Genomic DNA, 14,697 nt, shown 5'->3' with positions numbered 1-14,697 from the left:
TCTTCACCTTCATGTGGTAGTCATTGATGCTCATACTTTCTCTTTGCACATTGTGCAACTCTTGCTTGAGCTGCATTTTCCTGGCTTGCGTATTTGTGCTATACATTTTTGACAAAGTATCCCATGCCTCCTTTGGTGTACTTGCATCTTGAATATGCACAATCATAGAGTCTGAAATACTGATAGACAGTCAGTACATAACTTTCCTGGCTCTCTCATGCCATGCTTTTGCCTGCATTTGCTGTTGATTGGGAACATCAGGAAGAACTGGTTCTTCTTCATTTCCTGCAACAAATTCCCAATATCCTTTTCCCATAAGGAAATTCGTCATTCTAAACTTCCATGCTTGGAAGTTGTTCTTGTCAAGCTTTTCAGTGACAATCTGTGAGAGAGAATCAGACGCCATTACAGAACACTGCAAAAAATTCTGTCACTGCAAAGAACACAGCTTCAGTCTCACAAAGGCAAATCTGCAAAACTGACGAGAGTGGTATTTGACCACACAGTCACTTCCTAGTGACGATTTTGCATCAACAGGCAACAGGGATGATTTTGTAACTCCCAATGTCTCTGCGCACAAGCATACGATGCAATTTCTACAGTAACTTTTCACCGACCTGTAGAACAGTGGCTGCACAGCATAAAACTGGGCCTTTTCCTGAGTGCGTGTAGAAAAATAGGCCCCGAAATGGCCTCAAATAAAAAAAACAAGGTCGCGGAGGGCTAAAGCCCCTTCCCGCAGCATATACTGCCCTCTTGCTTCACCGCGAAGGGTGTCTCAACCTGAGACAATGCACTCCTGCACTTTCCGGCTGTGCTACCTGCAGAGATCTGCTCCCAAAACAGAAAATGAAAGCAACATTGCTCCTCTTACCAGAACACCGCGAGCTTGGCTTGCTTTCTTGAGCTCCTTACCACGAACAAGGCTCTGATACCATGTCAAGATTGTGGGAGAGAAGGAAGGAGTCTCACTTGTAGCTTTCTTGCTTGCACAATGGGGGAATACACACAAGGGTGGAGGCTGAAAACAGTTTTCCTCTTCTTAGTTGTGTAAGCCAAAAAGAACTCAAGTACAAAGAAATAGAAGAACCCTATATATGGGTCTCAAACCAAACTCAACTAACTAAGGTGGCATACTAACTGAGCCACGAACTAGAGTAGATAAGGATAGCCATCATGTAGCTATTATTCATGGGCGGTGTACCAACCGCATCTGCAACTGACAAGTCGGTGACATAAATGCACAACGGTCACCCTGGCATATCAGGAGTGGAGCTCGATATCTCAACACTGAAACCTCCCCCAAAATATTCCAGACCAAACCCTGGGACTTCATGTCTTGACTGCCAATCCCCAAAAGAAGAAAATTCCCCATATACACATATACATATAGAGCACAAAAGGAAACAACTCATAAAGGAAGGACATTACCTGGACTTGGCCACAAGAAGCTTCTACATAGCAAGAGACTCGCTCCAAGTACTTCATTGAACCTATCTGGTACATCACTAAGACAAGAAAACATTAACCGCACATGCACCAAATAAATAAATGGCCCTCTTGGCCTAACGAAATAAAATATCAAATCCAACCAAAAGGCCTTCTTGGACTAATGAAAATAGAGCTATACAACACAGTATTCAGCATCTTATGGCTAAAAACAAACCCTTGGTCACCCACAAAAATCATACTGAAATACAATACAAAACCAAGGGATGGGCCACTTAGGCCCTACACTAAGTGCATTAAATTATTAGCTAGTTCCCCTTGCATAGGTAGCAAGGGGTGTCTGGCGAATATGTCATTTAATGATCCTATGCACCCATGAAAGAATATGAAGATGGTCAATTGCAACTTGACTTATCACCTATACTAACCATGAGTGGCCATAACAAGACATGTCAGCAAGTAATCCCCACAATAGTCTTGGGCTAGTAAGATTGGGCAAGTCTAATAACCCCTCAAGATCACAATTGAGAAATACATCCTCAACAAAAGCATAATTTGCTAACGAATTTGTAAAGCGATTCATTGACAAGGAGCTAGCTGACAAGTCATTGTCTCAAACATCTCAAGTATATCCAAGGATGCATGATGATACATCTACAGAATGGGATCACTCACACTATTCGTTCCATTCAATTCACTGATCTCTAACTACACGATGCCTTTCACTAGATACCACCACGTCGAGCTATATTCAGCCCCATGATCAAGGCATTGTATTTTGCCATATTATTAGTAAAAGTAGTGCCTAAATAAGCTCCCATTTTCATAATGACTCTACGTCAGGGGTCTTTAATAACCATACCAGCACTCGTATGCTTAGCATGTCCTCACGAGGCTCCGTCAAAATAAAAATTCTAGATCCATGCTTCATTGATAGACCATGCCATACTGATTAGTCAATTCGTACTTATGATAGTCAAAGTCGAGCTGAGAGAGAGGATGTATGATAGGGTACAATCCCTCCTTCCTCATCACTAAACTCAATAGGTATCCTAACAAGAACCATATGGCAATGGTGTGACAGTAGACCTTAATATCCCACATGAAAGTTCCGTCTTGCCACTTAATAATATGATAATCCTTACTTCACCAAATCACCCGACCTTGGTGGTAACACTTCTCTAAATATGGATGTTCAAGTTAAGAAATGATTCTACCCATCCGACTACCTTGGCATCTACTACAAGTTTAATTTGGATCTTGGAAGACCTGCAAAGGTACCAAGTCTGACTTCAGCCCCTACACATAATAGGGCTTCAACTTAAAAAAGTTTACTTTAGTTTTAAACTCTACCCCCTACAAATTTGCTAAAAGGGTTTGTAGAGCCATTATTTCCTATACATATAATATTATAAGGACCATCCCATTTGGGTTCTAACTTACTAGGAAATAATTCATGTCGTGCATCATAATATAAAACCAACCCTTCACAAATTTATATCTTTTAGCATGAAAGTCATGGAGTGCTTTCATTCTCTTCTTCCCTACCTCTTAATGTAACAAAGCCTGCAATCACATTTCATCAAGATGTACTAGGGAGGTCAACCTTTCTTGCAATGATTTCTCCTCACCCAGAGAATTGTTCAACGCGAACCTCACTGTTAACCCCAACACGAAGAAAGCAAAAGTAAATAAAAAAGACATAGGGCAAAGGCGGAAAAAAGGTAGCCCGACTAAAGAAAGAATAGGAGAAAAGGCCAAAAGCGCAAGGGCAACCTTAAAAGTCCAAGGCAAATGCAAAAGGGAAAAGGTGCATTTTAAAATAAAAAGACGCACCCTGAAATCTTGTAAAAGAGCGCCGGGCTCTCACCCGTGCAATTTGTAAATGTAGACGGGCGGTGGAAAGGAAGCTAGGAAGATAGAAGGACAATGGGAAAAAGGGCCTAGGCTACGGCCGGCCATGTAAAAAAGGGGATGACCACCCAAAAAGGGATTTAGGGTTTTGTATATAAAGTTGAAAAGTGAATGAGAAGCTCATTCTTGTGTGTGGCCAAAGCTTCTTCTTCTTATTCTCTTGTTTCTTGCCTTCTTGCTTGTGCTTGAGAGAGGGATTGAGAGAGTGTGAGGGAGTGATTGTGTGAGAGTGAGGGATCTTGGAGAAGAAGCTCTCCATCTTCTCTCTTCATCTTCCCCCCCTCTCTTCTCTTCTCTTGTCTCACGCGTAGCTATGGAGGATGAAGCTAATGGGAGAGGGATTGAGCTTGCTTGAGCTTGCCTCAAGGATCGTGGAGCTACCAGTGTGCAAGAAAGAGGAGGGTACTCAATCGAGCATCAAGGTAAGCTCACTACACCCGTAAGGTAGGCATTGCGCATCGGCTATGTGAGAGGTAGCCATGGCAGTTCGAAACACTTGAGAAATAAGTGGTCCGTAGGTCTCGGGGTAGAGCTTGCAGCTCCCCTTCATTTTGGTTCCGTTGCTAGGACAGACGGAATCGAGCCTTGAGCGCCACGCGCATCAAATCGAGCATAGAAGTAGGGTTTGTAGCCCGAACCGGTGCTCAAGATAGCTAGGAGATTTAGGAGGTTTTAATCCGTGAAACAAGTAAGTCTTTTGGTTTGTTGGAAGCATTAGTGTAGGACTACCATTCTGCATCTTTGTTTTGCATTTTGGCTGCACTAGATTAAGGTTAGATTAGGTTAAGAAAAGAGAAAACAGAGGTTTTGGCTGCTGTTGGAAACAGAGAAACAAAGGACCAGATTTAAATTTTTGGGTAAAACAGGGAAAAGGAAACTGGCTTTAAGGTTTTGCAGTGCTAGGAAAGGACCTTAAGAGGCTTGGGAGGCCAGGACAAACCTCATTTCACTGGTTAGCTTTGTGAGAGAGAGAGAGAGAGAGAGCTTCTAGTTACCAAGAAGAGGGAGCACTATCACGATTCTGGGTGCCATCAATTTGTGCTGCTCCAGGTGAGTCTAGTGCTTCTTAGTAGTGCCCTAATTAGATTTGGAAAGTCTCTTGTGATTCTGTGTAGCAGGCGTCAAGTGGGATCGAAATGCGTCAAAATCGCGCCTGCCGCCAGACGCATTCGGACCAGGTCTCAGTGGTCCGATTCCCAGAATCAGACCACCCAAGTCCTAGAGTTGGACCGTCCGATTCCAAGAATCGGACCGTCCAACTACTAGAGTCGGACCAGCCCTATCCGACTGCAATAATTGGACTGTCCGACTACTAGAGTCAGACCAGTCCTGTCCGATTCTCAGAATCGGATAGTCCGATTTTGGGAATCGGACCATCCGGCTAGAATGAAAAATAAGGATCTTTAGTTGACCCTGGCACAGACCTGACCCCCAGGACACAACCCTGAACACCCCCAAGTCCCAGTTTGACCATTAGAACCTCAGAGACCAATTGAACTTAGAGCAGAATAGAAAACACAGCACTGACCTTCAGAAAGACCATAGAATAGCTGGGAACCGAGCTTAGAACTCAAATCAGGCTAAGAATGTGGAGAGAAACAGAGTGGAGTTCGCATTAAACGCTTTCTGCATCATCACTTCACTCTTGTGTCCCACTAAGTTTGCACTGCAAGAAAAGAGAAAAGCCTGTTTTCTCACCAAGCACCATGAAAGCACTAAGCATAACATGTGAATAGGGATCGCAGCTGCTGTCAAATAACAAGGAACATATCAGGATATCTAATAACATTAAGGAACCCACTAGTAGGAGAAGACCCCAAGACTTAAACACGTGCATGAGTGCCCTACTAGTAGGACCTGGAGAAGACACGAAGACATGGAAAGCAACAATATAGAGGATTGGACGCTGTCGAAGCTGCTTGGATTTATTGACAACCTCGTGGAGCTAGAAGCAGAAACAATGTCGGGACCAAGAGGCAAACGAGGAGAGGACTAATTAGACTTAGGAGAATTTCCAACCTCAGTCCAGGAACTGGTCCACAACTACGATCTACTCACTAGGACCGTGATCCAGGGCAGACCTGTAGAGGAAGTGGTAGCAAACCTGGAAGAAGAGAGAAGAGCAATCAAGAGAGCGCTAGAAGGCATAATTGCCTACAACCATGAGCAAAGGGCTAGAAGGCTACAGCAAGACATAGATATGTACGAGGCTAGACGAGTGCTAGACCTAGCTGGAGTGGCCAAATCTGGACCGAATGTAGAGAGGGAACGGGCAGCAGAGGCTGACATGACATTGAGCGAACTGGTAGCAAAGCGACCCTTGGATAATACGTCCGTTAAACAGAGCGCTACTACCCTAGCCACCACGCTACTATCGGGATTGGGAGTCACGCAAGGGGCTAAAGGGCAGTCTAGAATCCCCATCGTAGCAAAACAACTAGCTAGATACGAACCTAGCAGTGACTCATACAGCTTCATAGAGCAGTTCGAGCAAGTATGTGAGGCAAACGGTTTTACTGACCCTGCGTAGTGAGCTCAAGCTTTCGGCTTGTGCTTAGGCGATAAGGGGAGGACCTGGTATTCTAGTCTAGATGACGCAGAACGTACAAACTTTGTTTGCCTTAAGGGCCTCTTCATCAAGAGGTTTTCGGAGCAGGGTATTTGGATAACCTCATCGTTAGGTTGATGAGTATCATCAAAGGGAGAAGGAAGACGTTAGGGATTACGTCACTTAGGTGCGTAGCCTCTACAAGAGAATCCCTGCCAATGAGTGACCTACCGAGAGGGCAATGTCTATAGTATTCATGAACGGGATTCGGAGTGAGGAGCTCTACAAGGCTTTGGCTAGTAACTCCACCTTGCAACGAGACGTGCTAGCTAGAATTTTCGAGGAGGCAATACGCATAGATGATCAACTCAGGGAACGCATGTCAAGAATCGCGTGGTGGGGGGAGTTGCTCAAGATGCTGCGCCGAACACACACAAAATGCACAAGGAGAAACTCACTCAAGAGACAAGAAGTGAGATAGAGGCCAAAACGTTTTCTTGCTGATTTCTTCTTCTTCTTCCACACTCTTTACAATGTACTCAAAGTATAGTATAAGATACAACATAAAATGAAAGTGGCCTACTAAGTCAAACAATGCATAACCGACTACACTAGTCAACTGGCGCTATAACTATGCCAGCTGTAAATAGGTGTAACAACTTGAATATAATAAGTAATGAGTCAGTGGCCATGTGAGAGTCATAATGACCACCGATGTGCTAAGTGTAGACGTGTGGACCCATCTAACCAGGCGGTCCATCATCAATGTCCGCATGTGTTGAGCTTGCCATCTCAACACTCCCCCTCAAGCTCAACTGCATCTCTGCAACTCCAAGTAAGCTTCAAAACTTTTGAACCTTCTTTGTACCCAATGCCTTTGTGAAGATGTCAGCTATCTGATCCTGTGTGCTGACATACACCAAGTCAATCTCACCTGCTAGTACCTTCTCTCTCACAAAGTGGTAGTGTACCTCAATATGTTTTGTCCTGGCATGGAACACAGGGTTCCTAGCCAACTGTATACTGCTCATGTTGTCACAATAAATGACAACTGGACCTTCCACCTGCACATCCAAATCAGCCAATAGTTTTTGCATCCATACTACCTCACATGCTGCAACAGCAACACCTCTATACTCAGCCTTTGTACTCGACAAAGCAATTGTAGATTGCTTTTTGCTGCTCCAAGCAACTGCTGCACTACCGAGAGAGAATATGTATCCGCTGGTAGATCTTCTATCAAACATACTACCAGCCCAATCTGCATCTGTGTATCCAAACACCTGTACATCTGTACCTGTCTCATAGAAAAGTCCATAATGTAATGTGGACTTCACATATCTCAATATGCGTCTGACTACATCCAAGTGTGGCTTTCTAGGTACTTGCATAAACTGACTCACAAGACCAACAGCGTAGCTCAAGTCAGGCCTTGTAATGGTCATGTAGATCAAACTCCCCACTATCCTCCTAAACATAGTAGGGTCTTCTATCTCATCCCCAACATCAGCACTCAACTTTACATTCTGCTCCAACGGAACTGAAAGTGGTTTGCATGCTGTCATACCATACTTGGACAACATATCCAAGCCATACTGTCTTTGGGACAGCCATATACCATCATCACATCTGATCACCTCAATGCCAAGGAAGTACCTTAGCTCACCTAGATCCTTCATCTCAAACTTCATCTTCAAACAGCCCTTAACTTCAGCAATCCCATTATCACTATCACCTATAATAATCAAGTCATCCACATAGATGACTATGATGACCAAACCTGCATCTCCCTTTCTCACATAAAGTGAGTGATCAGCATGAGAAACATAAAAACCAATATTGACAAGATACTCTCTAATCTTGTCAGACCATGCTCTAGGTGCTTGCTTGAGCCCATAGAGTGCCTTCTTCAACCTGCACACATACGTGGGATGCTCTAAATCTTCATAACCTGCTGGCTGATCCATATACACTTCTTCCTACAAATCACCATGCAAGAAGGCATTCTTTACATCCATTTGCTGCAACCTCCAACCTTTGGCTGCTGCCAAAGCAATCACACATCTGACAGTTGCCATCCTAGCAACTGGACTGAAGGTTTCATCATAATCTATGCCATATGTTTGGGCATAGCCTTTTGCAACCAACCTAGCTTTGTACCTGCTAATAGAACCATCTACATTGTGCTTAATCTTATAAACCCATTTACATCCAATAGCTTTCTTTCCCTTTGGCAATGATACTAGATCCCAAGTCTTATTGGCCTTTAATGCAGCCATCTCCTCATCCATTGCTGCATCCCAATGAGCATGACCAACAGCCTCCTCAAAACATGTGGGCTCAATATCCTCAACTAGTTTCACCATATAAGCATAATGGTGAGCTGCATAACCTTCAAAACCAAATCTTTTAACAGGGTATCTCACCCTGCTAGACCTACGTACCACTGGATCACTCAATGGAGTCTTTGCATTAACGTGTGCTCTCTGCACACCTGGAGTCCTCACTGAAGGAATGCCAAGCTCATCATCCAAGCTCTCTGAGCCACTGGAGTCTCCATCAAGAACTGCATCAATGTCTTCTGACACTTTATTCTTTCCTTTGTCTTTACCTGTAGTGCTACTAGATGCACCTAAAGATACAGAGGTACTCCTTAGTCTCCCAGACCAAGGACTACTAGATGATGTCTCTGGTCCACTAAGAGTCCGTGATTCTTGCTTTTCAGCCTGCACATGAGTATCATGATCATCATCAACATCCAATGCATCACCACTAGATGCATACCAACTGCTCATTTCATCAAAGATGACATCCCTGCTCACTCTGAACTTACATGTGACAGGGTTGTAACAACGATACCCTTTCTGCTCTAAAGAGTATCCAATAAAGATACACTTTTCAGCCTTTGGATCCAGTTTCCTCTGCAACTCATCTGGCACATGAACATATGCAATGCAGCCAAACACTTTCAAGTGTGAAACATCAGGCTTCTTACCTGTAAAACATTCTTCGGGGGTCATACCATGAACTGCAGCTGTGGGAGTTCTGTTCATAATATAAACAGCAGTATGAACAGCCTCAGACCAAAAATGCTTAGGCATATTCTTTTCAGCTATCAAGGCGCGTGCAACTTCTGCAATATGCCTGTTTTTCCTTTCTACAACCCCATTTTGCTGTGGGGTATACCTGCATGTGAACTGTCTCTTTATCCCATGAGACCTCAGAAAATCACTGAACTCATTTGAGAGATATTCTCCCTCTCCATCTGACCTCAAGCACTTTACTTTCAAGCCTGTTTCTCTTTCAACTGCAGCCTTGAAAGTTCTAAAGTCCTCAAAAGCTTCACTCTTTTCCTTCATAAAATATACCCACAGCTTTCTAGAACAATCATCAATGAATGTGACAAAGTATGAACTGCCTCCAAGAGATACATTTTGTGTAGGCCCCCAAATGTCCATATGCACAACATCAAGGATATTTCTACTTACATCTCTATCATGTGAAAAGGGTTGTCTTGCCTGCTTACCAAACTGACATGCTTCACATACCTTCTGAAATTCTGCAACTCTAAATGTAGGCAAACCTATAACAAACCCTTTGGACTGCATTAATTTCAGCCTTTGTACATTTGCATGTCCAATGCGTTTGTGCCAAATTTCAATGTCTGCAACAACACCTTTTCCTTTGGCATACATAGCAGCATTCATAGTAGGAATTCCAGCGTCCAGAGTAAACATATGTCCAACTCTACTTCCCTTTGCTACCAACCTGCACTTGTCATTGAAATCTTCTACAAAGCAGCCCTTTGCATTAAATCTGACTTGCAGCCCTTGCTCTACCATTTGACCAACTGACACCAAGTTCTTTGTAATAGATGGCACATGTAATACATCTGAAAGACTCTTTGTCCTACCATCATGCAAGGACAAGGGAACTTTTCCAATGTGTGAAATTGGGTGGCATGAGTCATCACCCGTCTGCACATAACCTGCATTCTGCAAATTCTGTATCTCTCCAAACCATTCTGCATGGCTGGTCATATGATTGGATACACCTGAATCAACATACCAAACATCATCATGTGCTCCCTTTCCTGTAACAGCATTCAGCATATGCTGCATAACAAACAGACGTTCATTTTTGTCTTCATTCTGTCGTGAAGACGATGCATAGTTTCCTTGTTGCAACTTACCACTACGGATATCATCTTTCTTAGCATAACATTGGGCTGCAATATGACATGTTTTGCCATAGTAGTGGCACACAATACCAGAGTTGTTAGAACCTCTGTTCTGCCATCCACCTCTTCCTCTAAAGCTCCCCCTGCCTCTAAAGTTACCACGACCTCCTGAAACCTGCATATAGCCAAATTGCTGATTCAATCTATTTTGCTGGTTGTCACTACCACGTCCTGTACCACGGCCTCTTGAAGAGAACCTGCCACATCCCCTTCCTGAACTGGAGTAGAAAGCTTGGACCTGTTCACCACTTCTTTCAGATGTCTCACTCTGCATGTTGATCTCTTCAGTGATCATAAGGGAGACCAACTCATCGAAATCTGGAAATGGCTTTCTGACATATACGGAAGTTACAAAAGACTTCCAAGCCTTTTCATTGTTAAGTCCACCCAAGGTAGACGACACCAAATCATCATCATCGGGCATTGCATCAATTGCTGCCAAGGCATCTGCAATGCTCCTTACCTTCAATGCATACTCATTGATAGACATATTCCCTTTCTTCAATGTATTCAACTCTTGCTTGAGTTGAATCTTTCGTGCCTTTGTATTTACAGAAAACATACTTTCAAGTATGGTCCAAGCTGCATATGCATTCTCTGCATTTCTAATGTGTCCCAGCATATTATTGTCAATTACTGCAGACAACCAATACATGACCTTTTTATCCTTTGCATTCCATTCCTTCCGTGCCTTTGTCTCTTCTGCAGTTGGAGGATCACTCATCTCCGGCTCCTTTTCTTCACCTGAAACGAACTCATAAAGGCCTTTTCCAATAAGGAAGTTCGTGACACGGAACTTCCATGAAGGGTAGTTATTCTTGTCGAGCTTCTCAATGATGGGGCTTCCACTATTCTCTACCATTATCACAAGAATAATACCAAACAAAAAGCAAATCTTCTGCAACCCTCGACCTGTAGTGCACAACAATACACCAGACAGCCTTTTTCACTGTCTGCTCAACAATACATGCAATCTGCAACTAGTTTGCAGATAAACCTTGTGTTTACTCACTGTAAACACCTTTGATCTTACAGATTTGAAATCTGTAACCTACGCACCCACTTTCAGTCGATACAGCCGAAGTCACAGCGTACCTTGAAACTATTGTCCGCAACCTTGCAACTCTAAAACGGACCCTGAAACGGCCTCAAATGCCCAAAATAACTGCGGGCAAGCCCTAAAGGGCTTATCTGCAGAATATACAACGCTCTTCATGCACACTAAATCTCACTGCAATCTGAGATTTTTGCTCTGTCCTGCTTCCGGTGACTCCACAGGCACTATCCAAGAGAAAGAGTGGAAGGATGGGAGAGCTTCTTACCCGTGGCTTGCTTGCTCGAACCTTGCTTCTTCTCCTTTGCTTCAACCTTCGAAATCAGCCTCTCTCAGTGGTGCGGCTCTGATACCATGTCAAGAATCGCGTGGTGGGGGGAGTTGCTCAAGATGTTGCGCCGAACACACACAGAATGCACAAGGAGAAACTCACTCAAGAGACAAGAAGAGAGATGGAGGCCAAAACGTTTTCTTGCTGATTTCTTCTTCTTCTTCCACACTCTTTACAATGTACTCAAAGTATAGTATAAGATACAACATAAAATGAAAGTGGCATACTAAGTCAAACAATGCATAACCGACTACACTAGTCGACTGGCGCTATAACTATGCGAGCTGTAAATAAGTGTAACAACCTGAATATAATAAGTAATGAGTCAGTGGCCATGTGAGAGTCATAATGACCACCGACGTGCTAAGTGTAGACGTGTGGACCCATCTAACCAGGCGGTCCATCATCAATGTCCACATGTGTTGAGCTTGCCATCTCAACAACGCAGCATGATGACTACCAACCGAGAGAATGCAAGCTAGAGGGACCCTGAGAGATCAACTACTTCGGGGGAAAAAGCAACTGCTAGTGTGCAGGATAAGGGAAAGAGTGTAGACCACGACCAGGGGATAGCAGAAATGAGAATGGAGATTGCATAGTTGCAAGAGTTGGTAAGGAAGCCTGTGAGATCGCATGTACAATGTATATACTACGGCGGCAATCACCTCCCAGTTGAGTGCCAAGATCCTAGATCTCGACCGTGCTCAAATTGCGGTAGATTCAGGCATGATGCAGTGCATTGCAGAATGCCGAGGAGATTCCCATACGCCAGCAGTATCACCCTGCATACTTAGGTAATAGGCCACCCAATTTCTTTGAGAGGGGAGCCTAGTTAGCTCTCCCAGCACCGACTGACTCAAGACCTGCCGTACCTAGGCTGGAGATGAACCCAACTGGTATACCCAGACCACCAGGGCCTTTTGTAACCCACCCATCTAGCGATGCTCCTGTTCACTTTGTGGAGGAGCCTAATGAGGAAGAAACATATGTCAACCCGTATATATCCTATGACGAGGAGGGCAACCCAGTCCTGATGGACTATCGGCCGCAGTGCCGGTGATGGCTTTAGGAAGAGGAAGAGGCAGAGGCTTTGGAGGGCCAAGCCAAGATCCAGTCACATGCTGGACTTGCGGCCACCCAGGCCACATTTCATCACGCTGCCCAGAACGAGAACAAGCTAACAAGGACAAAGCGGATCTTCGATGCACAGAGTGTGGAATCACACATCTGTTTCCTGACTGTCCTAGGCGGAAGCCATCAACCAGCTCTACCAACATGCCATCGGTGCCTTTGGGGCTTTTTGGAGTGGAAACCTTTGACAGTGAGGATACACCCATCCCACTACATGTTATGATGCGAGCTCAAACAAAACAGGCATGCATCTCTTTGCCAGGGCCAAGTAACCTTGACTCAACCTCAATAGGAAAGAAAAGCCGGAGGAGACGGAAAAAGAGAACCAATGCAAAGATAACTCTTAAAACCAAGGAAGTGACTACGTTAGTAATGGGAAAGAGGGTCAAAGACGCAGAGGCGGAGACCTCAGATCCTAAGACAGCTGAGCTAGGGAGTGCTAAGGTAGGGGAATATCCCCATCCCAAACGGCAGCTCGAGGCTATAGCTAAGGTCAAGGAGTGGGTCAAGGACGCCCAAAAGCACCTCAAGGATACTGAACCCATATTAGAAGATCCTATTGACGATTTCTCTAGCGTAAGCACACCAGTCTCACCTTCAAAACCACAAGCTGCGAGCATACCTACACCACTGGGGGCAACTCAGCAGCAAGGCCAAGGGGAAACTTGCTAGGGTAGATAGAACGCATGGCCTAGAAATGCTAGCCTCAGGGGAAGACAAGAGCCCAGTAGCCTCCTCACAACCTTGTTGTCTACTCCAGTAACTCTAAGCTTGGAAGACCTGCTTAGGAAGAATCATTCCTTATGGCAGGAGTTAAAAGACTTGATGGAGGGACACACAGGACTTGTGGGTGCTGATCTGCAAGATCATGATGCAGTTACATAGATCCCAAGTCTAACTCTACACTCGACTCCTAAGTCTTTGCACATCGATGCTTTTTGGGAAGGCACTGAAATGCATGCAATTTTACCCGTCCTAGCCTTAGGAGATATGACGCCAAAAGGAATTGTAGACACAGGCGCAGGTGTTAGTGTACTAAGCCATGCAATCTTAGAGGCATGGGAAAACCCTCCTGTAGAGACTGCCAGGTTTAACGTCACGTTCGCAAATGGAATGAAGGTAAGGCCATTCGGGGTCTTAAAGAATTGGTCAGTAAAGATTGCCAGTGTGCAGTTTTCCGTAAACTTCATTGTCATGGAGGGAGTGGAGTACGACATACTATTAGGCCGACCTTAGATGAGGAATGCACGTGTCATTGAGGACTAGGGCAATGGTTTGATTTTCCTAGGGAACAGAACTAGTGCAATAAGGGTAGAGATGGACACTTGGAAGACGACCCCTGTTGACCTAGATGTCATCTCAGCTATGCTGAAAGGCAATACTCAAACGACCAAACCCTATGGATCACTCACTAAATATATTCCTTGCCCTGAGGATGAGAGGGATTGGATGCACATTTTGGCAACCATTGACCTACCATTCTCGGATGAGGAAGAACTATATCAGCAGGCTGCTAAAGCCGCAACCATGCCAATTGAGGAGCCAATTGTGCCACTCTGCATGATGGCAGGAAGCTCACTCAACCCAGGCAAACCAGCCTCGTTCCATATCCCCAACAACAAACTAGAGCTTCAGGAAATCATAGAGTATCTGACCAATAAACTGGAATGAAACTTGGCTGCTAACTTAAAACCTCTACGTGATCTATCAGCTAAGCCAGAATGGAAATGGACCAAGGTCCACGATCTGAATTTGTTATATAACTGGGCTTTAGTTATTGATGACAAGGAGACTAGAGAGGAAAGCTTAGGTGATGATGAGTAGTCAGAAGGACAGGACTCTGATGACGAGGAGTATGAGGACTGTCGCTCTATGGGAGAGGAGAGTGAAGAAGAGATAGATACAATAGAGTACGACACGGAAGGAAAAGCAATAGAACAAATCAGGGCAGACTCGAGGCCTAGGAGAGGAAGGAACAGTCAGAACGAAGAAGGAGTCATGTGAATGGAGTGTGACAGATCCTGGCTAGA

This window comes from Lygodium microphyllum, chromosome 6 (genome assembly GCF_053477565.2).
Source record: "Lygodium microphyllum isolate KBCC chromosome 6, Lygodium_microphyllum_v1.1.10, whole genome shotgun sequence".
NCBI lineage: Eukaryota > Viridiplantae > Streptophyta > Polypodiopsida > Schizaeales > Lygodiaceae > Lygodium > Lygodium microphyllum.
Note: the sequence above shows the minus strand (reverse complement) of the source record.